The sequence below is a fragment of the Schistocerca nitens genome, chromosome 8 (genome assembly GCF_023898315.1).
Source record: "Schistocerca nitens isolate TAMUIC-IGC-003100 chromosome 8, iqSchNite1.1, whole genome shotgun sequence".
Classification (NCBI taxonomy): Eukaryota; Metazoa; Arthropoda; class Insecta; order Orthoptera; family Acrididae; genus Schistocerca; species Schistocerca nitens.
Genome location: NC_064621.1, coordinates 486,554,760 through 486,581,897, shown reverse-complemented (window position 1 = coordinate 486,581,897; position 27,138 = coordinate 486,554,760). Strand labels below are relative to the sequence as shown.

Genomic DNA, 27,138 nt, shown 5'->3' with positions numbered 1-27,138 from the left:
CATATCGTGAGAGAGAAGAATGGGGCGCTCCGCGGAACTCACGGACTTCGTACGTGGTCAGGTGATTGGGTGTCACTTGTGTCATACGTCTGTAAGCGAGATTTCTACACTCCTAAACATCCCTAGGTCCACAGTTTTCGATGTGATAATGAAGTGGAAACGCGAAGGTACACGTACAACACAAAAGCGTACAGGCCGACCTCGTCTGTTGACTGACAGACACCGCCAACAGTTGAAGAGGGTTGTAATGTGTAATAGGCAGATATCTATCCAGACAAACACACAGGAATACCAACCTGCATCAGGATCCACTGCAAGTACTATAACAGTTAGGCGGAAGACGAGAAAACATGGATTTCATGGTCGAGCATCTGCTCATAAGCCACACATCACTCCGGTAAATGCCAAACGACGCTGCACTTGGTGTAAGGAGTGTAAACATTGAACGATTGAACAGTGGAAAAACGTTGTGTGGAGTGACGAATCACGGTACACAATGTGGCGATCCGATGACAAGGTGTGGGTATGGAGGATGCCCAGTGAACGTCACCTGCCAGCGTGTGTAGTACCTGCAGTAAAATTCGGAGGCGGTGGTGTCTTGGTGTGGTCGTGTTTTTCGTGGAGGGAACTTGCAGCCCTTGTTGTTTACGTGGCATTATCACAGCAATGGCCGACATTGATGTTTTAAGTACCTTCTTGCTTCCCACTGTTGAAGAGCAATTCGAGGATGGCGACTGCATCTTTCAACACGATCGAGCACCTGTTGATAATGCGCGGCCTGTGGAGGAGAGGTATACGACAATAACATCCCTGTAATGGACTGGCTTGCACAGAGTCCCGATCTGAATCCTATAGAACATCTTTGGGATGTTTTGGAACGCCGACTTCGTGCCAGGCCTCGCCGACCGACATCGATACCTCTCCTCAGTGCAGCACTGCGTGAAGGATGGGCTGCCATTCCCCAAGAAACTTTCCAGCACCTGATTGAACGTATGCGTGCGAGAGTGGAAGCTATGATCTAGGCTACGGGTGGGCGAACACCATATTGAATTGCAGAATTACTGATGGAGGGGGCCACGAACTTGTCATTTTCAGCCAGGTGTCGGTTGCCCCATACGAGCACTTTTATCTATCTTCATCATACCCTGCAAGCCACCTAATGGTGTGTGACGGAGGGTAGTTCTGGCACCACTAACTAATCCCTATATTCCCTGTTCCATTCGAGAACGGTGCGAGGGAAGAATGATTGTCGGCAAGCCTGTGTAATAGCCCTACCTTCTAGGATTTTTCTCGTCGTATTCATTTCGCGAGATGTGTGTGGGAGCAACTAGTATGTTGTCCGATTCTACCCGAAGAGCGCTCTTTCAAAATTTCAATCTCTCCGTGATGCACAATGCCCCTCTTGTACCGTCTGCCACTGGAGTTTGTTGGGCATCTCTGTCAGGCTCTTGCGTGACGAAACGTGCCGCTCTTTGTCGAATCTTCTCTGCTTCTTCCATTAGTCCTACCTGGAAAGAATCCCAGACTGATGAACAATACTCACGAATCGGTGGAACAAGCGCCTTGTAAGCCACTTGTTTTGTGGATGAGTTATATTTCCTTAAAATTGTTCCTGTGAATCTCGGTCTGGCGTTTGCTTTTCCTATTATTTGTTTTATACTGTTGTTCCACTAAAGGTCTGTCTAAATAGTTACTCCTAGATATTTTACAGTAGATACTCTTTGCATCAGTTCGTCAGCAGCTGTGTAGTTGTAGAGTAGTGGATTTCTTTTCCTATGTATGCACAATTTGTTACATTTATTGACGTTAAGAGTCAACTGCCAAAGCCCGCACGCTTCATCAGTCCTATACAGGTCACTCTGCAAAACTCGTCTGCGGCTAACAGTTAGTATTCAATAAGAACCATTTACGCAGCCCCTCATCCCTGCCGCGCAGTCATCAAGCTCGTTTGGTTAAGTAGATATATCATATACTGAAAGCAAAGGTCAGTCCTGTCCTTTAAAGAGATGCAAATTGCAACCAGAAGTGTTCAGGGTGCCCCTATGTAAAGAGATACATTTTATTTCTTAAAAAAGTTGCAATGTGAAAAGCATGTAAAAATAAAAATCGTATAAAATACGGAAGGTAAGAAGGTGAGTAATAAAGTATAAAGAATGATACAATTCCCACTGGAATAAAACACTAAAGGCCTAATGACACATATAAGTTTCTAAGTTTCAATCAACCATTTATGTACAACGCGTACCCAGTCTATCTAGCCATGTATATTCTAACAATGTGTGCGTTGTCCCCAATAACAGCATTATTTACTGAAAACCATAATTATTTATACTGAAAAGATATCAGACATTCAAAGGGAATAGTGGCACAGTGTGGCATTGATTTTTTTAACATAGGGTGGGCTGATGATGGTAACTGAGGACGGTAATCACTGGACGAATTAAAAGTGCGACTGTAGACTAAAACAAACAAATAATTTTTTTCTGACTGTGTTGATTTAGTCGACAGTATGTCATGAATATGTGATCTCAGACTGCTTACTCGTGAGGAGAACACAGCAATGACGAGAAAGATGTGAAGAGTGCTCTGCAGTTTTGCGCGAAAGACAAGCGCCGCCGACCCCGTTTCGTGTGACTGCAGAATACCTAGCTCGGTCGCACGAAAGTGGGCTGGCCGTTTAACTTTCTCCCCGAGTACCGGATTGCGGATCGCTCGCTGTCTTTTTTTTGTTTCGTTCCCTCCACTCGCACTGGTTGGACGAGTTTCGTTGTGCCGGTCTCCTTCGTTTTTCTGATCTCCTGACGCAACAGCTGGAATTCAGAACCTTCGGGTCGACAGAGCCAATGCGGCCGCAAGCTACTCAAACCGTAGAGAAGACATACCTGTGATGACTCAGATGCGCAGAGCAGAATAAATTTGTCGGCAACGTACTTCGCATCCCACCTCACGCGACTTGGGTAAGGCGTAAGGTTACCCGGAGACGCTCTGCAGATTTTGAATGCCATTAAACCGCTAATCAGACATGTCCCATTCAAACGAACTGTGGATATCTCACACTCGTTTCATATGCATCTTAACAAATTGGATTCGATATCTGGAAACAAACTGGAAGAAAGCTTTAAAGAGCCAAATTCAAGGACATTTCCGCTTTCTTGCGACGTGTGTCACAGCTATGTTGTCGGCCGGCCGTGGTTGGCCGAGCGGTTCTAGGCGCTACAGTCTGGAAGCGCGCGACCGCTACGGTCGCAGGTTCGAATCCTGCCTCGGGCATGGATGTGTGTGATGTCCTTAGGTTAGTTAGGTTTAAGTAGTTCTAAGTTCTAGGGGACTGATGACCTCAGATGTTAAGTCCGATAGTGCTCAGAGCCAGCTAAGTTGTCACTAATTTGCTGTGGAAGAAAAGGGATAACCACCACTACTTTTTAGGTTTCGTCGCAACAGTATTCCAATAAATTATACTGCGGCAGAATTGCGAAATCATTTTATAATACGCCAGTATTATTGGAAGTCTCCCCAAAACTTAAAATTTTAATCTATGACCTACAGAAAATCGGTGATTCATACCGTATGCTTGCAGTTTTTTATTGATTTTTTTCTTCCTTATAGGTAAGTACACAACATTTTATTGTATTTTTTATGCACCGGTGTCAACTAAATTACAGAATAAATATCACATGAAAAACTATAAAGAATTAAATAAATTACAACAAAGTTGACCAACTTTTGAGGTAAATATACAGATTGTTAAATACAGGAATACCGTTTGGAGAAAGTAACAAAATTTCTCTGGGAGTGGTATCCCATGTTTTTTATTTATTTTTTTAATTTCTTTTCATTAATTTTGAAAGACTAACAGTAATGTTTCCTGCATATGGTAGCCAGTTTATTATTTCATTTTTTAATCAGTCTTCTGACTGATTTGATGCGACCCGCGACGAATTTATCTTCTGTGTCAACCTTTTCATTTCCGATAGCACTTGCAGCAAACGTTCTCAACCATTTGTTCGATATATTCCAAGCGCTGTCTTCCCCTACAGTTTTTATCCTCTGCAACTCCCTCAACTGTCATCGAAGTTATTCCGTGATGTCTTAACAGATGACGTATCATCCTCTCCCTTTTTCTTGTCGGTGTTTTCCGTATATTCCTTTTCTCACCGATTCTGCGGAGACTCTCTTCATTCCTTACCGTACCAGTTCACGTAATTTTCAACACACTCATATGTAGCATCACGTCTCAATCACTTCGATTATCTTCTTTCCGGTTTTCTCAAAATCAACGATTCACTTCCATAAAATTATGTCCTCCAGAAGCTCATTCTCTGAAATGAGACCGATGTTGAATACTAGCTCACATTTTTTTGGCCAGGAATGTCCTCTTTGTCTGTCCTAGACTGCTTTGTACGTTCTCCTTGCTTTGTACGTTCTCCTTGCTTCGTCCATCGTGTATAGTATTGCAAAATATCACTGAAGAGAATATTGCAAAATATCACTGAAGAGAACTGAAGTTTCGACAGCGGTTACAGCGGCCTTCCACTGCGTCTGCTGTTGTACTACGTTTTCACTATCCATTATACTGCTTTATGTCCCTTCGCTGTGAATTATTACACAACTGGCCATTGAAATTGCTACACTAAGAAGAAATGCAGATGATAAACGGGTAATCAATTGGACAAATATATTATACTAGAACTGACGTGTGATTACATTTTCACGCAATTTGGGTGCATAGATCCTGAGCAATCAGTACGCAAAACAACCACGTCTGGCCGTAATAATGGCCTTGATACGCCTGGGCATTGAGTAAAGAGAGCTTGCATGGCGTGTACAGGTACAGCTGCCCATGCAGCTTTAACCCGATACCACGGTTTATCAAGAGTAGTGACTGGCGTATTGTGACGAGCCAGTTGCTCGGCCAACATTGACCAGACGTTTTCAGTTGGTGAGAGATCTGGAGAATGTGTTGGCCAGGGCAGCAGTCGAACATTTTCTGTATCCAGAAATGCCCGTACAGGACCTGCAACATGCGGTCGTGCATTATCCTGCTGAAATGTAGGGTTTCGCAGGGATCGAATGAAGGGTAGAGCCACGGGTGGTAATACGTCTGAAATGTAAAGTCCACTGTTCAAAGTGCCGTCAATGCGAACAAGAGGTGACCGAGACGTGTAAACAGTGGCACCCCATAACATCACGCCGGGCGATACGCCAGTATGGCGATGACGAATACACGCTTCCAATGTGCGTTCACCGCGATGTCGCCAAACACGGATGCGACCATCATGATGCTGTAAACAGAACCTGGATTTATCCGAAAAAATGACGTTTTGCCATTCGTGCACCCAGGTTCGTCGTTGAGTACACCATCGCAGGCGCTCCTGTCTGTGATGCAGCGTCAAGGGTAACCGCATCCACGGTCTCCGAGCTGATAGTCCATGCTGCTGCAAACGTCGTTGAACTGTTCGTGCAGATGGTTGTTGTCTTGCAAACGTCTCCATCTGTTGACTCAGGGATCGAGACGTGGCTGCACGATCCGTTACAGCCATGTGGATAAGATGCCTGTCATCTCGACTGCTAGTGATACGAGGCCGTTGGGATCCAGATCGGCGTTCCGTATTACCCTCCTGAACCCACCGATTCCATATTCTGCTAACAGTCAATGGATCTCGACAAACGCGAGCAGCAATGTCACGATACGATAAACCGCAATCGCGATAGGCTACAATCCGACCTTTATCAAAGTCGGAAACGTGATGGTACGCATTTCTCCTCCTTACAGGAGGCATCACAACAACGTTTCACCAGGCAACGGCGATCAACTACTGTTTATGTATGAGAAATCGGTTGGAAACTTTCCTCATGTCAGCACGTTGTAGGTGTCGCCACCGGCGCATATTAGCATCTTCTTCTTGTCGGTTAAATTTCGGGTCTGTAGTACGTCATGTTCATGGTGTAGCAATTTTAATGGCCAGTAGTGTAAATTACGTCACAAATATTGGTTGTGGTCCACCACATACAAAGTATGTAGCATGGAAATTTAGACATCTTGTTACAAAACGTATGCTAACATGGAGAAAATCAAGCCACGTTATACACGGTCCAGTCACATTAATGTCACCACTGCCTATGGTCGACGTCGACCTTCAATAAACACTCGCATACGGCCGGACGCAGTACCAGCACAGGCGGGTACATAAAGCTTGTTAGGGGTCGAGGGCAACAGTGCAGTCGTTGTGATTACACGGAGATGGAGCGATTTATCTGAAGTCCAAAACGACAGAATCATTGGCTTTTGGGCCGAGGGTGCAACCACTTCCGTAAGGGCTAAGTTTGTAAGCTGTTCGCTTGCCACTGTGATTAAACTATATCGTGCATGACAAAACGTCGCTATCCAAAATCGGTGTGGAGGCAACTGTGAGACTCCATGAGCCATTGCTGTCAGGGGTTACCAACGGCTGCGGAGATGTGTAAGAGCAACTAGACGGCAGCTGTTGAGAAGCTGACTGCCCAGATGAACCAAGAAGCTACCAACAGTGTCTCATCAACGACCGTTCAGCGAATGTTTCAGCATACGGACCTCCGCAGCAGGCGCCTGGTTCGTGCACACTGCTGTCAGCTGTTCATCGGCAACGAAGGCTGGAATTTGCACGCCATTACCGCAATAGGTGGCCTTTTAAGATGAATCACATTTTATGTTTCATAGGAAAAAAGACTGTTGGCGCGTACGGCGTGAAACGTCTTAAAGTACACACCCTGCAACAATCGTCGGAAGGTTCAAGGCCGGAGGGGGGAACGTTGTGGTCTGCGGAATATTTCGAGGCATTCTCCGTGTGATCTCGTCATTCTGGGCCAACAGACGTATGCATCTATCCTTGGGGACCATCTCCACGCCTAGATGCAGTTTGTTTCTCCTCGCGACGATAACAGTCTATCAGCAAACATTACAGCGTGTCACGCAGCTCGCAGTGTATGTGGGTTGTTCAAAGTGCACCGTACTCCTCTGGCCACCATGCTCCCCGGATTTAAACCCAACTGAGAATCTGTGGGACCACCTCTATCGGGCAGTTCGCGCCATGGATCGTCAACCGAGGAACCTGGAGTCGGCATGACTCCATATCCCTGTAGGTACCTTCCAGAACCTCACTAGGGCACAGCAAGTCGTACTTTTGTTTATATCAACCGCCGTGCGAAGGCGCTGTGATACTGAGAAAGTGGGTGTGTCTTCAGGAGCCCGTCCCATTCTCGCTGCAGACTGCTGTGATGCTTCGCTAATGTCTGTGGTATCGATGTGCGTTGCCGACTTCGGTGCGGCACCGTGATGTTTGGACGATACCATACCTTCCATTTAATGTTGTGCCACAAATTACAATTTCAGAAACTTCTTTCTCAAGGTAATGCAGCTGCTTCACGTTATTAGAATTCTTTTGACCAGGAATCCCCTCTTTGCCTTTGCTAGTCTGCTTTTATGTTCTCCTTGGTTCGATTCTCTTGTGTTAATTAGCTTCCCAGACAGCAGAAGTCCTTCACGTCGTTCTTCCTCGTGGTCCCAGTTTTTTATTTTGAATTTGATGTTAAATTTATCGCTAATCTAATTTCTTCTACTCCTCATTGCTTTCGTCTTTTTAGAGTTCCATATCTCAATCGGCAGAAACAGAACCCTTATAGGATGACTTTGTTTTCTATCTGTCTGCCCGTCTGTTTATCCGACTGTTAAAACCCTATTTCTCAGGAATGAGTTGACGTGTCAAGTTGACATTTAAGTCACCAATTAAAGTCTATGTTCCCTTGGCTGTGCGAAAAATTTAAGCTTCTAAATCAATGCAATCTATATTACGTATTTTAATACTTGCAAACTCACTCATCAAAACTTATAGGGTACTAGCTGGTCTTTGTGGCCGAGCGGTTCTAGGCGCTTCAGTCCGGAACCGCGCTGCTGCTACGGTCGCAGGTTCGAATCCTGCCTCGGGCATGGATGTGTGTGATGACCTTAGGTTAGTTAGGTTTAAGTATTTCTAAGTTCTAGGGAACTGATGGCCTCAGAAGTTATAGTACTCAGAGCCATCTGAACCATTTTTTTATAGGGTAATTCCTGTCGAACTAGAAACAGGAAATTTTCCAAGAAGCAGGCTATCACAGTATAACTAAAGGAAAAATCCGAAATATGTTAATTTGTAATTAAGTCACAGGAAAAAACATTTTTTGTCAGTTGTTATCCGACTATCAGTCTCTCCATTCATCTGCTAACACCCCTTTTTTTCCAGAACGGGTGGATGTATCAAGTTGAAATTTATGTCGCATACTAAGATCTGTAGTCCCTTGCCGATATAATAGATGTAAGCTTTTAAGTCAATGCAATCAAATGATACGGCCATTTATGTCATATATTTTTGTATTCGAACACACACTCATTAACGCCAATAGGGTACTTCCCGCTGACAAGAATCATAAAATTTGGCGAGAAGAAATGTTTAACACTACAAGTAAAGTTAATTTTTTTTTTTTTTTTTTTTTTTTTTTTTTGTCGGCGTGTCTGTCTGTCGTCCTGTTAAGCCCTCTTCTTCTCAGGAATGTGCAGACGTACAAGTTCATATTTATGTCGCATAGTAAGATCCATGATCCCTTGTCGGTGTAACGAACTTAAGCTTCTAAGTCAATGCAATCAAAATATACGTAATTTATGTTTCATGTTTATACTCGTAAACTCACTCATCAAAACCCGTAGAGAACTTCCCGTTGACCTAGAAACTTGAAATTTGGCAAGACACGAGATTTCACGGTAAAAATAAAGGAAAATATCCGAAAATTGCTAATTTGTAATTATATCACATGGAAAAATATTTCTTTTATCATATGTTATCCCACTTGAAACTTAATACTTTCTCGAAGGTCTTGGAGTTACCGAGACCGATATCTTGCCAGTATCCATGGCGATAACAGGCAAAACTCGTCGAGATTCTCAATTCCCTGAATGGATGAACTGTATGCTTACATAATTAAGTTTGTACGGAAACGTCAGAGCGCGACACCTACTCGCACCCGGTCAGTTTTTTTTTTTTTTTTTTTTCGGTTTCGTTTCAATCCGTAATGTTTAGTTTAGTTTAGTTATGTCATCTTCCGTAGATCATTTTCACGATTATTTTGCCGGTCGTTGTGGCCGAGCAGTTCTAGGCGCTTCAGTCCGGAACCACGCGGCTGCTGCGGTCGCAGGTTCGAATCCTGCCTCGGGCATGGATGTGTGTTAGGTTAGTTAGGTTTAAGTAGTTCTAAGTCTACCCCTAGACTCAGATGTTAAGTCCCATAGTGCTTAGAACCATTTGAACGATTATTTTATCGATATGATGTGGAACAAGTTAGATTACCAGATATATATACACACACGAATATTCCTAATATTAGTATTACTGAAATTTTTAGTTCTGCACATGCAACTACATTTAGACATATATTTTTTTAACCAGTTCTGAAACAGAAACTCGTCCATGGAATAGAAGGAGTTGTCCAAAAGAAATGATTTAGATTTAAAACTTGATCTGCCACCTGCCAGGCACTTTATGTTGTTGGACAAATGATCAAAGATTTTTGTTGCTGGATAATGTATTCCTTTTAGAGCAACTGACATCTCCAATAACGGATAGGAAAGGTCATTTTTCCTCTAATGTTGTACGTATGAATTGAAATGGATTATTTTTAACCAATTTCATTAGCGAATATATGTACTCTGATGGTGCAGTTAGATTACCTAACTCCTTGAATAGGTGCCTACATGACGTCCTTGGGTGAACACCACTAATTATTCTCACTACTCTCTTTTGTGCAATCAATGCTTTATGTCTAAGTGGTGAGTTACCCCATAAAACTATTCCATAAGACATTATTGAATGGACTATGCAAAGTACTTTAGGAGGCTGATCTGTTTATTACCAAGACTAGCGATTATACGAAGAGCGAAAGAAGCTGAACTTAATTGTTTGAGAATCTCAGTTATATGCTTCTTCCAGTTCAAGTTGTCATCAATGTGAACACCCAAAAATTTGGAGAAATCTACCCTCATAACTGAGCCCTGTTCATATGCTACATCAATTGTCGCTATGACTCTATTCGGTGTACAGAACTGGATATAGTGAGTTTTCTTCAAAATGAAGGGAGAGTCCATTTTCTGAGAACCACTTAATAATTCTTAGAAAGACATCCTTAACAATATCTTCAGCTGCTTTTTCTGGAGTGGGATCTATTACAACACTCGTGTCATCTGCAAAAAGTACTAGTTCTGCTTGCTGAACGTTAAATGAGAGGTCATTCACATGAATAAGGAACAGCAAAGGACCCAAAATTGAACCCTGTGGGACTCCCTTTGTGGTAACTCTCCATTCACTAGAATTTACCACCCTTCCAACATTATTTGTGTTATTCAGCACAACTTTTTGCTTTCTGTTCGTTAAGTATTATTCATACCAGCTGTGTGTATGGCCTTCAGTTCCATAAAACCTGAGTTTTTCTAAAAGTGTGACATGATCCACAGAGTCAAATGCCTTTGGAAGATCACAAAAAATACCAACTGGCGATAATTTTTTATTTAGGGCTTGTACTATTTGATGGGTAAATGTGTAGATAGCATTCTCAGCCAAGTAAACCTTCCAGAATCCGAACTGTGACATGCTGAGTAAATTATTCTCACTTAAATGTGATCATTAGACTGTTCATTCCATTCATCATGTCCTATAGTTATACTTTCACTAATGACAGCAATGTCATCAGCGAATATTACTACTGATGTCTTTTCACCGTGAATTTTAATCCAGCTTCCTGAACCTTTATAGAGTGAAATGAAATGTCGTGGGCTAGGGCTTCCTGTAGGGTAGACCGGTCGCTTGGTCCAAGTCTTTTGAGTTGACGACACTTTGGCGACTTGCGCATCGATGGGGATGGGATGATGACGATAAAGACAACACAACACCCCGTCCCGGAGCGGAGGAAATCAGAAAATCTCCGACCCAGCCAGGAATCGAAACCGGGCCCCTTAGCATGGCATTCTATCGCGCTGACCACTCAGCCAATAGATACGAGGGTTGGAACTTAAATAGTGGCAACTATTTATTCACAACCGATACAAAGGAGTAACATGTTTGCACCTGTTACTGTCCTTCAGAGTAGTCGCCAGCATTGTGTAGAACCCGTTGCCAGCGATGTGGAAGGCGTAGTATACCGTTGGCATAGCCTGTTCTGTTCATGGTGCGAATGGAGCAGTCTAAAGTTATGGCGATTCTCGTGTACGACTGTGATGGTGTTATCCTAACGCAATACGTTCCTCCTGCACAGTATTACTGTTCGTTTTTGGAGCATCACCTGCGACCGGCTTTGCGAAAGGAGCGGCGACACTTTCTGCGTAACCCACCCATCATTTTGCACGACAATGCGTGGGCGCATACAGCGCAAGCTGTGGTTGCTCTGTTCGGTCGATGGGACTGGGAAGTACTGTTCCATCCACCATACTCCCCGGACTTAAGTCTTTGTGACTTTGATTTGATTCCGAAGATGAAGGAACCACGTCGTTGCATTCGCTTCAGAACTGTTCCAGAGACTCGACAGGCAGTAGACCGCTCCATTCGCACCATCAACAGAACAGGCTCTGCCAACGGTATACTACGCCTTCCACATCGCTGGCAACGGGTTTCTACACAACGCTGGTGACTACTTTGAAGTACAGTAACAGGGGCAAGCATGTTACTCTTTTGTATCAGTTGTGAATAAATACACTCCTGGAAATTGAAATAAGAACACCGTGAATTCATTGTCCCAGGAAGGGGAAACTTTATTGACACATTCCTGGGGTCAGATACATCACATGATCACACTGACAGAACCACAGGCACATAGACACAGGCAACAGAGCATGCACAATGTCGGCACTAGTACAGTGTATATCCACCTTTCGCAGCAATGCAGGCTGCTATTCTCCCATGGAGACGATCGTAGAGATGCTGGATGTAGTCCTGTGGAACGGCTTGCCATGCCATTTCCACCTGGCGCCTCAGTTGGACCAGCGTTCGTGCTGGACGTGCAGACCGCGTGAGACGACGCTTCATCCAGTCCCAAACATGCTCAATGGGGGACAGATCCGGAGATCTTGCTGGCCAGGGTAGTTGACTTACACCTTCTAGAGCACGTTGGGTGGCACGGGATACATGCGGACGTGCATTGTCCTGTTGGAACAGCAAGTTCCCTTGCCGGTCTAGGAATGGTAGAACGATGGGTTCGATGACGGTTTGGATGTACCGTGCACTAATCAGTGTCCCCTCGACGATCACCAGTGGTGTACGGCCAGTGTAGGAGATCGCTCCCCACACCATGATGCCGGGTGTTGGCCCTGTGTGCCTCGGTCGTATGCAGTCCTGATTGTGGCGCTCACCTGCACGGCGCCAAACACGCATACGACCATCATTGGCACCAAGGCAGAAGCGACTCTCATCGCTGAAGACGACACGTCTCCATTCGTCCCTCCATTCACGCCTGTCGCGACACCACTGAAGGCGGGCTGCACGATGTTGGGGCGTGAGCGGAAGACGGCCTAACGGTGTGCGGGACCGTAGCCCAGCTTCATGGAGACGGTTGCGAATGGTCCTCGCCGCTACCCCAGGAGCAACAGTGTCCCTAATTTGCTGGGAAGTGGCGGTGCGGTCCCCTACGGCACTGCGTAGGATCCTACGGTCTTGGCGTGCATCCGTGCGTCGCTGCGGTCCGGTCCCAGGTCGACGGGCACGTGCACCTTCCGCCGACCACTGGCGACAACATCGATGTACTGTGGAGACCTCACGCCCCACGTGTTGAGCAATTCGGCGGTACGTCCACCCGGCCTCCCGCATGCCCACTATACGCCCTCGCTCAAAGTCCGTCAACTGCACATACGGTTCACGTCCACGCTGTCGCGGCATGCTACCAGTGTTAAAGACTGCGATGGAGCTCCGTATGCCACGGCAAAGTGGCTGACACTGACGGCGGCGGTGCACAAATGCTGCGCAGCTAGCGCCATTCGACGGCCAACACCGCGGTTCCTGGTGTGTCCGCTGTGCCGTGCGTGTGATCATTGCTTGTACAGCCCTCTCGCAGTGTCCGGAGCAAGTATGGTGGGTCTGACACACCGGTGTCAATGTGTTCTTTTTTCCATTTGCAGGAGTGTAGTTGCCACTATCTAAGTTCCAACCCTCGTATATGACCGGAACTAAAGCAGATAAAACATTAAACACAGACACGCTCCTGGAAGGAAACCAGTATTTTGCAGCTTGGTCAAGAGAGCCTACTGGAATAGCAAAGCGAATGTCGTGGGAAACTGCCTGCTGATAAGAGTCACAAATTCATTTGTATCGCCAGCTGCGGAATAGTAATGAGACACCTGCCGGAAAGCTGCACGCCTAAGGTGTCACGTGCTGGATGACTGTTACGTGCAGTGAGCAAGCAAGTGACCTCTTTTGCGATGAGCGCATAACACTTTCGATATTTTACTTCACACAACACAACGTAGTACCTATGCTGGGTTACGCAGCCTCAATGAAGTAACGATTATTGTCGAAAGCGATCATAATTCTAACTGCTAACAAAGCCAATGCCACCGAAATAAATAGCCATTCATTGCTAAGTACGATGTTCCAAATAATGGCTTGGAACACTGGGATCATCAGAACATCGTCTATTGTGCACACGTATACACCATTATAAACCATGTAACCGCAGTAGACGCGTCAGAAGCAAAGTCGTTGGCAGTCAATTCACTACCGTATTCACCATCACTGTAAGCTACGTCGTTGATGATTGCGTGTAGTATTAGAGCTTGGGTTTTTAGTACCATCGCATGTAAAAATTGTAGCTCCAATTTAGGCTTTCGGCGTTTTGACCTGCTCCACCTTTATCTAAGCCTTCGCAAGGCTCGTTTTCTTTTTGCTACTTATTGATTAATGAATTTAGTGTTTTTCTTCGTATTCACCATTCGATCTACGTGTTTTTTTCCATCATATGTAGGATTGTTTTAATATTTCAATTGTTGTTGTAGTTGTCTTCAATCCAGAGACTGGTTTTATGCAGCTTTCTATGCTACTCTACCCTGTGCAAGCCTCTTCATCTCTGAATAACTACTGCAACCTACAGCCTTCTGAATCTGCTTAGTGTATTCATCTCTTGGTCTCCGTCTACGGTTTCTACCCTCCACGCTTCCATCCAATATTACGTTGGTGATCCCTTGATACCTCAGAACGTGTCCTATTAACCGATCGCTTCTTCTAGTCAAGTTGTGCCACAAATTTCCTTCCTCACTTGTTCTATTCAGTACCTCCTCATTAGTCACGCGATATACCCATCTAATCTTCAGCATTCTTCTGTAGCACAACATTTGAAAGCTCCTATTCCATTCGTGTCTAAGCTACTTATCGTACATGTTTCACTTCCATACATGGCTACACTCCACACAAATACTTTCAGAAAAGACTTCCTGACACTTAAATCTTTGCTCGACGTTAACAAATTTCTCTTCTTCAGAAACGCTTTCCTTCCCATAACCAGTCTACATTTTATATCCCCCCTACTTCGACAGTAATCAGTTATTTTGCTTACAAAATAGCAAAATTCATTTACTACTTTAAGTGTCTCATTTTCTAATCTAATTCCCTCAGCATCACCCGTTTTAATTCGACTATATTCCATTATCCTCGTTACTCTTTTGTTGATGTTAATCTTATATCCTCCTTTCAAGACACTATCCATTCCGTTCAGCTGCTCTTCCAGATCCTTTGCTGTCTTTGACAGAATTACAATGTCGTCGTCAAACCTCAAAGTTTTTATTTCATCTCCATGGATTTGAATTCCTACTCCAAATTTTTCATTTGTTTTCTTTACAGCTTGCTCAATGTACAGATTGACTAACATCGGAGGTAGGCTACAATCCTGTCTCACTCCTTTCTCAATCACTGCTTCCCTTTCGGGCACCTCGATTCTTGTAACTCTATCCGTTTTCTGTACAAATTGTCAATAGCCGGCCTCTGTGGCCGAGCGGTTCTAGGCGCTTCAGTCTGGAACCGCGCGACCGCTACGATCGCAGGTTCGCATCCTGCCTCGGGCATGGATGTGTGTAATGTCCTTAGGTTAGTTAGGTTTAAGTAGTTCTAAGTTCTAGGGGACTGATGACCTCAGATGTTAAGTCCCATAGTGCTCAGAGCCATTTGAACCATTTGAATTCTTAAACTAAGTGTTAGCTATGATTAAGCTATGCTCTGTTTGAATTATATTCTGCGTTTTTAATCACTTGTTCATGTCTTCAGTACACTTCCTATACATTACACTGTATCCAGATACACGTCTCAAAAATATTACTTCACTGACTCGTTTATACTGTTCGTCTCTTATTTTTTAAACGCAGTTCTCACTGATATGTAGCAAATCTGGTAATTCTGTTACTTATAGAGTTTCGGTAGGGTGTCTTTGCGAACTTTTATTCCGAATTTTCGTCGTGGAAATAATTAAAAGATTCGGTTTATTCTCTGTTACTTCGTTTGGCTCGGGTATCATGTATTTTATGTATTTGAAAAACTTAACCTATTCTATGATTTGATACATTATTTCGGTTTTAACCTTTAGTGATTCAAGTCTTTAGGAATATGGTCTTTGTCTTAATACCAGGACTATCCATATTGTACACTTAAGCAATTTTATTCAATAAAAAATGTCTTTCTGAAAATCTTTCTCGCTTTGGCATTATAAATAAGTATAATTGTCACATTTATATCATTGATTGTAGACTCTCTAATCACTCGTAAACAGACTGATTACTTTCTCGTTGTATGTATTTAAAAGAGTAGAGAAAATGGACATTCTTGTCTAGCTGCTTGATTCATTTCTGCTCTGATTTATAGAAACAGTTTAATTCACCAAACAGTATAATAAATTTATAAGATGCAGTATCTAATAGGAATTCCATTTCAGTCTAACTGTTCTTGTAATTTTCTCCATTTTTTTCGTTTATGTTAGAGTAAAAATAAATGTTTAGTAGCTTCCAAATTTTCATTTAATGTTCTCACCTTCGAGTGCACTTTCTTTTAAATTGCTATACAAGTTGTTTATTACTATATGTTAACTCATCACGAGGATATTCCTTGCAACAAATATATAAGACAACCAATTTACAAAATGTGGCCTAAAGTGATTTTTGAGGAAGCTGTGCGTCCGGGAAGGTATTGACTTTGAAGGTAGTATTCAACGGAAAAGGTAAAACCAATAGCGATACAGTAACGAAATTTGGCAAACAACTCGGGGACTATACAGCTTTATCATTGCAACGGGAGCCCATATCCTGATATTGTTCAGAGCTTGGTAACATTGCATGTAACGAAGCTGAATGCAGAAAGCAATATTAAATACGTTATCTTTAAGACAAGCGCTCTTCTCACCGTGGATGCACAACTCGAGTATTACATGGATAGCTTATAGGTGCTTGAGTAGGAAATTAGCAGTCCACGTCATTGTCGTACATTCATTTTTCAGTTTTGTAAGCTAACTACTTTAGGGAAAGATAATGGACAAGTGTAAGACGCGCACTCTGGGGGTTCCGAACAAAATTATGTATAAAGATAATAACGTGTAACTCAATGGCCTGGTGCAAATCTTTCCACTGGACGCCACTTCGCCGACATGTATACCTCTTACCTGCCACAGTTACCCGACCGAGGACAGAGAACCTACCGTTTAACTTGGAATCCGAACCACGTACTGTCGCAGGTGATTCCTGACATCGTTTAGAAGTGAAGTCTAGGTTAAAACGAAGACGGAAAGATCTATCACCCATCTGTGATTCGCTCCCGCGACCTCTCGGATTGCAGGCTAGTGCCTTACTGCTAGACCATCAGACATGTGTCTAGACCTGTAGGTTCTGATGAGTGAGTTTTCAAGTATGAAAATATGTGATCATCATATTTGTTGACTGCTTTGGCTTAGAAGCTATTGAGATGCGCGGAAAAACCGGCTAACCCACTAATGTAAAAGCTTAGAGATACGTGTTGCCATCTGTTGCTGAGTATGGGAACTACCAAAATTGACTACCCTAATGTGATATTTAAGGGCGAGACCAATGTCAATTTTGATAGATCCCGTATCCCAACAACAGTTGGCAATACTTATCTCTAAGTTTTCACATTCGAGGGTTGAATATGTAGATGAAACAATACGACCGAATGCTTAGGACGAAGAAGCTAACTTAGCAAGACCAAAGAAATTGGAAGTTGCTTTTTAATTAACGGAAAACGTGCGCTAAAAGAAGAAACAGAGGAGAATGACACAGGGAAACACTGGAAACTGCCAGGAAAAAAGAAAGGAGAAATGAAAGAAGACGTAAGTTATTTCATTCTGCAATTCAGTGAACTTTACCAGCAGCCGTACAGTTTAAGATATTTTATTTTATTTTGAAAGCAACCAGTTTCGGCGATTTATTTTGCCATCTTCAGGTTGCTGTCACGCTTTAGTATGAAGCAGCTCCACAACGATTGGGTTTCACGATATCCAGTTTTATGGCGTTAAACGATAAGTTCGTTGATTCGAAAAATGCGTATGGGGCCTGAAGATGGCAAAATGAATTGCCGAAACTGGTTGCTTTCAAAATAAAATAAAATATCTTGAACTGTACGGCTGTTCGTAAATTTCAATGAATTGCAAAGTACGTACCAGCCGATGTCCCCTGGCCGTAATGGACCAACAGAGATGGTCTACAGTACGCAGAGTCATTAGAAAATATTTAAATAAAACTTAATTTTTAATATTCTACGTTTCAGTAGCACTAAAAAGTATGAAATAATTTCTCCTATCCCCATCCAGATTCCCAACCCCGTTCATGTAGTTCCGAAAGTGTGTGTTTGTGAGTTTTTATTAGCTACTTGTAGGATTTATCACGAAAAACGTGGGGTATATGTGTTATGTAATTAATGCAAGAAAAGTTCACCTCCTTACTATTATCTTTTACTTGCACATCATGGTTTTTCTAGTAATCTTACAAGTATTTTCATAGCTATTAAAAATTCACAATCACAAATTTTTAGATCTGTCAGTATGCAGTTAGGAATCTGTATGCGGTTAGGAGAAATTATTTCATACTTCTTAGTCAGATTTAAAAATATGGCATGTGAAAAATTAATTTTTATTTCAATAAATATTTTCTGGTTTTTGTCTTGTGTGCTGGAATTTTTCTGTCGATTTCAGACATTTTTATGAGATTATAACAGAGAAATGTGGTAAATTTCAGTTTTATTTCAATTTGTCTTCACAAGAGTCAACTAGTACACTGCTTCTTCCTACGATTACCTCACAAAAAAACCTCGAAGGTAAAAAACCAGAGAGAATCGAACTCAGAGAGGGACTTACCAGCAACCGTTCTTACCAAAAAACACAAGTGGATCAGTAAAATGGGGAAAAGCAGCGGTACACGAAGTACCCTCCGCCACACACCAAACACGGAAACGGGATAATATTGCATAGTCATCGAGTTCTGAGCTATGTTGAAAGTTTCAAGTATCTGAGTCTTCAGGAACTGATAATGGTAAACAAAGTACCCTCCGCCACACATCAGACAAGAAAGCGAGTTAATACTGCATTGCCATCCAGTTCAGAGCTATGTTGCAAGCTCCAAGTCTGTAAGTCATCGGGAAACTGATAATGATAAACAAAGCATCCTCCGCTACACACCGCAGCGCGGGATTATCCGAGCAGTCTAGGGTGCTCAGTCATGGACTGTGTGGCTGGTCCCGGCGGAGGTTCGAGTCCTCCCTCGGGCATGGGTGTGTGTGTTAGTCCTTAGGATAATTTAGGTTAAGTAGTGTGTAAGCTTAGGGACTGATGACCTTAGCAGTTAAGTCCCATAAGATTTCACACACATTAACATTATTCCGTTACACACCAAACAAGAAGGCGAGTTAACCCTAGATTACTAAATGATGATAAAAGTTACGATTGGAGTTTGTACCCGACAATCTGATGTTGTCAGTACTGGGTGTAAAACGGGACATTTTGAACTTACGCTGTATGTGACTTACCATTACAGACATTATAATTGCAATTAACTAGCGCAAAACTATAAATTATGACTTCCTCTGTGTGAAATATGGAGTAGTAAGATTTGCTATGGTGTAGTAACAATGTAACATTTTCCCTCCTTTAGTGTTCTAGGGTTAATATTCCATTGTCATCCAGTTCCGTTACATGTTGAAAAGTTTCAAGTCTCTAGTTCATCGGAAAGCTCGTTTAAAATCAACTGCAAAATTTGTACCGAACAAACACAAGAAAGCGACCTAATAAAAACGTGTTAAAAAGAGGGAAATGGCTGTTGTATACAAATTATCCTCTGCCACAGTAGAGACAACAAAGCGAGTTAACATTGCACTGTCGTCCAATTCTGATCTATATCGAAAATTTAACGTCTCTAACTCATCGGGGAGTTAGGTTAAAATCGATTGCAAAATTTGAACAGAGCAGACAGATAAGAAAGCGACCTAATAAAAACGTATGAAAAATATAAAATGTGCATGGCGTGATAAAATTATTTTTATTCAGTTGCGCATAGACGGACCTAACCTGAAAATTATCAAGTGAAAACAACACGGAAACGAATGTTAAAAATAGTAGGAGTTGTAACGTCAGTAAACATGTAGAGATTTCATAACGGGTGTTCACTAATTTGTTAACATACACTTTTGTCATCAAATCGTAACTGTGATCATTAAGGCCGAAGGAAGTGGGAGCATCACACCAGTAATTAGTGGATATTCTACGACGATTTGTTTCCACATAGCCGGCTGACGTTTTTTTGGCAGCTGTGAGTAGCGGGGAGGACGCGACGGAATTAACCGTGACTTCACGCTGTTTCCCTTGTTCTGAGGGAAGGAGGGGTGGAATGATATCAAGGAGAGAAGGTAGGGGGAGAGGGGTGAGGGATGGGGGGGGGGGGAAGCGACGGGGCGAATGACGCGACAGGCAAACTATAAACAGTAAAGGCTGCGACGCGCAGTGTGTTTGCCACACCGCTAGGCGCAGCGGCGCCAAACTGGATGCGAGCCACGACCGGCTGCAAGGGCGTTCACCCGCCACAACAGCTGGCAGAGGCGGGGCAGGTGTTAGCGGCCGGCCCGGAAGCGAGAGTTGCGAAAACACCCGACTCAGCGCGGGGACCACCGTGTTGCGGAAAAAAATACGACGAACTACTGTTTAACACACACCTCGCGAGCTCTCTGCTCGAGCTCTTCGCGATCTACACTACTGGCCATTAAAATTGCTACACCACAAAGATGACGTGCTACAGGCGCTAAAATTAACCGACAGGAAGAAGATGCTGTGATATGCAAATGATTAGTTTTTCAGAGCATTCACACAAGGTTGGCGCCGGTGACGACACCTGCAACGTGCTGACATGAGCAAAGTTTCCAACCCATTTTTCATACTCAAACACCAGTTGACCGGCGTTGCCTGGTGAAATGTTGTTGTGATGCCTCCGTGTAAGGAGGAGAAATGCGTACCATCACGTTTCCGACTTGATAAAGGTCGGATTGTAGCCTATCACGATTGAGGTTTATCGTATCGCGACATTGCTGCTCGCTTTGGTCGAGAGCCAATGACTGTTAGCAGAATATGGAATCGGTGGGTTCAGGAGGGTAATACGGAACGCCGTGTTGGATCTCAACGGCCTCATATCACTAGCAGTCGACATGACAGGCATCTTATCCGCATGGCTGTAACGGATCGTGCAGCCACGTCTCGATCCCTGAGTCAACAGATGGAGATGTTTGCAAGACAACAACCATCTGCACGAACAGTTCGACGACGTTTGCAGCAGCATGGACTATCAGCTCGTAGACCATGGCTGCGGTTACCCTTGACGCTGCATCACAGACAGGAGCGCCTGCGACGGTGAACTCAACGACGAACCTGGGTCCACGAATGGCAAAACGTCATTTTTTCAGATAAATCCAGGTTCTGTTTACAGCATCATGATGGTCGCATCCGTGTTTGGCGACATCGCGGTGAACACACATTGGAAGCGTGTATTCGTCATCGCCATACTGGCGTATGAGCGGGCGTGATGGTATGGTGTGCTATTGGTTACACGCCTCGGTCACCTCTTGTTGCATTGACGGCACTTTGAACAGTGGACGTTACATTTCAGATTTGTTACGACCCGTGGCTCTACCCTTCATTCGATCCCTGCCAAACTCTACATTTAAGCAGGATAATGCACGACCGAATGTTGCAGGTCCTGTACGGGCCGTTCTGGATACAGAAAATGTTCGACTGCTGCCCTGGCCAGCACATTCTCCAGATCTCTCACCAACTGAAAACGTCTGGTCAATGGTGGCCGAGCAACTGGCTCGTCACAGTACGCCAGGCACTACTCTTGATGAACTCTGGTATAATGTTGAAGCTGTATGGGCAGCTGTACCTGTGCACGCCATCCAAGCTCTGACTCAATGCCCAGTCGTATCAAGGCCGTTATTATGGCCAGAGGTGGTTGTTCTGGGTACTGATTTCTCAGGATGTATGCACCCAAATTGCGTGAAAATGTAATCACATGTCAGTTCTAGTATAATATATTTGTCCAACGAGTACCCGTTTATCATCTGCGTTTCTTCTTGGTGTAGCAATTTTGATGGTCAGTAGCGTACATTGAAACGCGTATGTATTCAGTACAGCGATGGCGAGGCATGACAGAATCTCTGACCAGAGAGTTATTTATCGTTGCTAGTCTGCGCTTGACCGCGCGAGAGTTCAGTTGCATGTAGGGAGTCGGTAGTTGTAGTTTCTAGTTGCGAGAGAGTAGTTGTACGTAGCGAGTCGCGAGAGCATGTAGTAGCGCGCGAGAGACAGTCGCAGTTGTGTGTGTGGAGTCGGCGGGCGTCGACATGGGCCTCTGGTCAAGATTCGGGACGAGGTATATTTTTTAAATAAGGTAATGAAGCAGCATTGCGCTCATCTGATAATGTAATGTATATTAACTGTAATTAATTTGTCCAAGAATGGCCCCAATAATAATTTTGTTTTCAAACCAAGCATTTTAACAAAATAAACATTTTATTGAAAGAAAATTTCCCATGCATTTCCTAAAAGAAGAAATTTACTTAAGTTCAAAGAATATTTGCGATGCATTTCCTCCAAGCTATGGCGAAAATAAGAGCTGATGCAGTTTTACTGAGGTAAGAATTTGAGTTTAATTAGGGCCTATGATCGACATTTCGGTCTGTTTGCGTTTTCATTGTCACTGAGATTTCATTATCATAGAATTGTCTTACATTTTTGTGGGCAGCTTACTTTTGGCTCAGATTGCTATTTCTCGTTTAATTGTCATTGTCAATAAATTATTTTATTTGCTGGGAGGTTACACTAGGTTCTATTCTCGTTAACATTTAAATATTGTCTTTCGAAATTTTCCGGGGAGATTACACTTGGAGTGTAACCTCCCAGCAAAAATAAAAGAAAAGTCTATGATAATGAAAACGTGCCAAAAGTTATTTCCCCACAAGATTACTGAATAATAATGACCCAAATGTTGTTGAGCTCCCACAAAACATCGTTAAATTGAAATAAAAGCGACTGTATCTTCGCTACAAAAATATTGAAAAATACTAGCCCAATGTAAACTCGACACAAAAATTGAGAAATGAACATTCAATAGTAATGATTATCCTTTTTTTAAAAAATTGTTTTGAGAACAAAATTATTATTGGGGCGATTCTTGAACAAATTAATTACAGTTAAGATACATTACATTCTCAGATGTGCGCAATGCTGCTTCATTACCTTATTTAAAAATATACCTCGTCCTGAATCTTGACCAGAGGGCCATGTCAACGCCCGCCGACTCCACACACACAACTGCGACTGTCTCTCGCGCGCTACTACATGCTCTCGCGACTCGCTACGTACAACTACTCTCTCGCAACTAGCAACTACAACTACCGACTCCCTACATGCAACTGAACTCTCGCGCGGTCAAGCGCAGACTGGCAACGATAAATAACTCTCTGGTCAGAGATTCTGTCATGCCTCGCCATCGCTGTACTGAATACATACGCGTTTCAACATAAACGAAAACAAACACAACGAAAAGCCTCTCAGATTGTTGTCGTGTTCCTTCATTTGCGGAAGGCATTCGACCTGTTCCGCAGGGTCGTTTAATGAACTAGTTACGAGTCTGTGGAGTATTAGGACAACTTTGGATACAGATCTTCCTTGCATGTAGAAATCAACACGTCGTTCATAATGGAACGAAAACAGCAAAAGTACTTATGGGAGTACCCGAAGTGTACGTTAACCGGTGCAGCGGTGTCTCTGGGACTCCAGGGAAGTACGAAATTGTAGTAACTTTCGTATTTGTTGATCTTGAAGCATACGCCGTTCATACTGTACCTTCCTATGGCGGGGAGGCACGCCACGTGCTCAGGTGACTGCAGTCTGTTATCAAGACAAGCATTGTAAACAACGAACGTAACAGTCCCAGGGCCCGCATCTCGTGGTCGTGCGGTAGCGTTCTCGCTTCCCACGCCCGGGTTCCCGGGTTCGATTCCCGGCGGGGTCAGGGATTTTCTCTGCCTCGTGATGGCTGGGTGTTGTGTGCTGTCCTTAGGTTAGTTAGGTTTAAGTAGTTCTAAGTTCTAGGGGACTGATGACCATAGATGTTAAGTCCCATAGTGCTCAGAACCATTTGAACAGTCCCGGGACACCGCGACGCAGTTAGACTAATATTTATAGTTTACTGAATATGTCAACGAATCGAAGAAAAATTAACGCTACAGATCCTAACTTTGAGGTATGTGTACTGTCAATATTTTGCAGTTTTTCTATAGAAATATATGTGTGCTCTTTTCTTATAGTTTAGACTTTATGAAATGTGTGTTCCATTAAAAAGTTCTCATTTGTCAGTTTTTTCTTGGGAACCGATGCAACAGAAATACTTTGTCTATTTTTGTAATATTCGTAGTATCAGACTTTTTCTCTTCACTTTATTTATAACTGGTCGGAAATAAAAATGTGTTTTTCCTTGTACATCTTTGATTACAACAAAAAATCATTACAAGACACAATAACTTTTTTGGTGTTTTTGAATCCCCACGAGTCCGCAAGACATTCAGCGTTAAAATTTCCGACCAGGCCGGTTAAGGATGTAAACGGCCTCTACTACACTGGTATCAATAACTTTTATTTATTTATTTATTGGTATTTGAGTATTTCCCATACATCCATCTACCTGAGTTCAAATGGTTCAAATGGCTCTGAGCACTATGGGACTTAACTTCTGAGGTCATCAGTCACCTAGAACTTAGAACTACTTAAACCTAACTAACCTAAGGACAGCACACACATCCATGCCCGAGGCAGGATTCGAACCTGCGACCGTAGCTGTCGCGCAGTTCCAGACTGTAGCGCCTAGAACCGCTCGGCCACCCCGGCCGGCATCTACCTAAGTACAGTACTAGGTGGTTAGAATTAACCTTTCGCTACTTGAGGCAGTGCACACTGAAGAATATTTATCGATCGCGTACCCAAGTTTACAATGATGTTCAGACTGCGCTGCAGGATTTGTGTTGTTAGTGTCCGCCTCCGTAGCGTAGCGGTAGCGTTACCGCCTACCACGCAGAGGGCCGGGGTTGAATTCCCGGCAGGGGACTAGGTGTTGTGTGTCCATCAACATCATCATTGACTCGCAAGTTGCCGAAGTGGCGTCAACTAAAAAGAACTTGTAATACGGCGGCCGTACTCTCAGCCGTGACTTGCTGTTAGACGCTGGTACTGGTACGGCGACGTAGGGTTAAAACGCAAGCATCAGTGTGCGTTACAGTCGCGCACAGTCAACTTGGGTGTGGACAAGGTGAGCAGGGCTTTACTTGTAAAGCTCTTTTGTCAAAACAACCGTGACAGTGCTGCTTCTCTTCGCAAGTATCGAGGCATTAAAGGAATTCACAGATGTCTTTTCGCACTGGGGTTGAAACATGATTCGGAAGTTCGTATTAAGTGTTGATTTAGGAACTGCTACTGGGAGAAGTCGACAGCCAATTGTGCCACAAACTATTGAAGATGTTACTGTGAATATGGCTGAGAATGCTTGATAGAATGTGCGACCTTCACGTGGAGAAAGAGATGTGTCAAGACGTCCCATTGTCGTCCGTTCGAAAAGTGCAGCGAACAGTTGCGGAATGGTATAGGGCTACAATTATTGAACTATATGAAATGAAATCGTGATAACTTCTGAACGATGTGCGCTAGGACGTTCAAACTACACGGTTGGCCATGGGGCATGATGGGAATTAGTAAGAGCTGTACGGTTTGGTTTAGCGACGAAACCCACTTTCATTTGGATGGATTCGTCAATAAGCAAAATTGACGCACTTGGAGGACTGAGGATTCACATTTCGCGCTCGAGAAGTCTCCTCACCCTCAACGGGTGACTGTGTGGTGTGTAATGTCTAGTCACAGAATAATCGGTGGGATATTCCTTGATGGCACGGTGTCAACCGAACGGTACGTGGAGGTTTTGGAAGATGATTTCGACCCCACTATCCAAAGTGATCCTTATTTTGATAAGATGCGGTTCATGCAAGACGGAGCTCGACCCCATCGAAGCAGGAGAGTGTTTTGATGTCCTGGAGGAGCACTTTGGGGACCACATTCTGGTTCTGGGGTACTCAGAGGCCACTGGCATGGTCCTCGGTTGGCCGTCATATTCTCCGAATCTGAACACATCCTACTCCTTTTTGTGGGGCTATATTAAAGACAAGGCGTACAGCGATAACCCCAAAACCATTGCTCACCTGAAAACAATTCGTGAGGTCATCGACAGCATCGATGTTTCGACACTTTAGCGGGTCATGCAGAATTTCGCTATTTGTCTGCACCACATCATCGCCAATGATGCCAGCCATCTCATAATCTAAATCCTAATATCTGTAACGTTGAATAAAGTGTGTGCACGCCGCAGTTTGTAACTAATTTAGGTTTTTTTTCATATAGTTCAATAGTTGCCACCCTGTATCTCTAGAGCGGTTCCAAGTTGTCATCGATGCAGATGGTGGTCACACTGAGGAACGTTTGTAACCTAGAAAGTAACCATTGTACGCAATTAAAAACGTTACGCACTCATGCGGAATTATAGTGCGTTTTTCAATGGTTTGTTCATTATTTCTCTCCTGCGAGTCCTTACAAATGTTTCTAAAAAGTTTCATTGTTCTACGATCAATTGCTTTTCATAGAGACACTGTAAGGTAGTGAAAGTTTAATTATAACCACACTGTAAAGCATAATGACATACAAATGTTATAGATACAAAGCAAACTGCTAGAAACAAATACTAATGGTGATTACATAAAACACAGACCGTAGCAACATGAAATAACATGCTGAAATTAACAAAGTTAGTGTAAGTGAATAGTTCACATCTCTCCTTGTGCTTCCATTAAAGAGCAGTATGGTTCCTTATACAGTGAAATGTCTATTGTTGCCAATAATGTTGGCACAGATGTTGGTAACTGCTACCTCTTGCTCACAACATTCCTTCCATTCGTCCACCAGCTCAATTGAGAACTGCTAGATGGTTGTTGGTACATGTGTACAAGCAGCAATATGTCTGTCCAACGCAACCCACACGCGCTCGGTGGAATTTAAGTCGGAGGAACAGGTAAGCCAGTCTATTCGCAGAGTATTCTCTCGTTCCAAGAGCTTCTCCAGCTGCAGCCTAGGATGCAATAGCGCATTGTCATCCATAACAATGAAGTCAGGGCCGAATGCGCCTCTGAAAAAAATGGAGAACAGTACGGTGTCACAGTAGCGTTGACCAGTGAATGTACCGTGTTCCGGGGTCAGGGATTTTCTCTGCCTCGTGATGACTGGGTGTTGGGTGCTGTCCTTAGGTTAGTTAGGTTTAAGTAGTTCTAAGTTCTAGGGGAATGATGACCATAGCTGTTAAGTCCCATAGTGCTCAGAGCCATTTGAACCATTTTGTACCGTGTTCAAAGATCTGGACGTCAGTACGCCCTTGCAGCATTGTATCAACCCATACCATAACACTTGCACTCCAAAACGATCATGTTTGACACTGTTCCTGTGTACATATGAGGGTACAGCCGTCGGCACACGGACCGTGCA

The 27,138-nt window shown here is 43.5% G+C and overlaps 1 protein-coding gene across 2 annotated transcripts in view; it reads left to right on the top strand.

The window, feature by feature from the left end:
* Positions 1–27,138, top strand: part of LOC126199382 (uncharacterized) — a 327,315-nt gene that overhangs the window by 75,737 nt on the left and 224,440 nt on the right. The window lies entirely within an intron of this gene.